This window comes from Diabrotica undecimpunctata, chromosome 2 (genome assembly GCF_040954645.1).
Source record: "Diabrotica undecimpunctata isolate CICGRU chromosome 2, icDiaUnde3, whole genome shotgun sequence".
In the NCBI taxonomy this organism is placed as follows: Eukaryota; Metazoa; Arthropoda; class Insecta; order Coleoptera; family Chrysomelidae; genus Diabrotica; species Diabrotica undecimpunctata.
The window spans coordinates 36,698,014-36,698,702 of NC_092804.1; positions in this window are offsets into that span (position 1 = coordinate 36,698,014).

Below are 689 nucleotides of genomic sequence, written 5' to 3' on the forward strand. Positions count from 1 at the left end.
ACTCATACTAGCGATTCTACAGTTCTCTCTTTTCTTCTATTTCTTTTTCGAGCCTTGACTTTATGAGTTATTCGAATAGCTTGACTAGTGTATTTAGCAAGCATATTGTAGTATAATATTGAAGTACCGCTTCTGCCATTTCTTTTCCAGGTTTAGGGATAAGCATAAGGTTTGGCGCTTTTCATACCGTGGGGAATTTCTGTCTTCTAAGGAGATCGTCCATTATGTTTTTTACCCATTCAGCCTTTTCCTCATAATTGGTTTTTATTATTTCCGGAGCAATTTTGTCAGATCCGGGTGCCTTTCCTGTCATTAGTGTCTTTCCTGCGTGCATTATTTTTTTCATTGTGAAGCTGTTTGCTGGTGCCCCGTAGTTATTATTTAAAATGTTTTCTCCGCTCTTTGTGAAAACAGTGCTTTCGGCAGTTCTCTCCTACGGCGGTCCTCTATTTTAAATAACGTTTTTCCTTTGAGTTATCTTGCTGCAATCGTATATGCGTTCTCCCAGATGTTATTTTCCAGACTTTCCTATAGTTCTTTCCAGCAACTTCCCCTTTCGCTGGTTAATTTCTCTGGTCTTTCAGCGTCCTCTTCTACTAGTCGGTTCTGTTTTCTGTCTCTGGTGACGTTTCTTTTTAATTCATTGTAATATCTTCTTATAACTTCTATGGTATCGGTCCACCAGTATA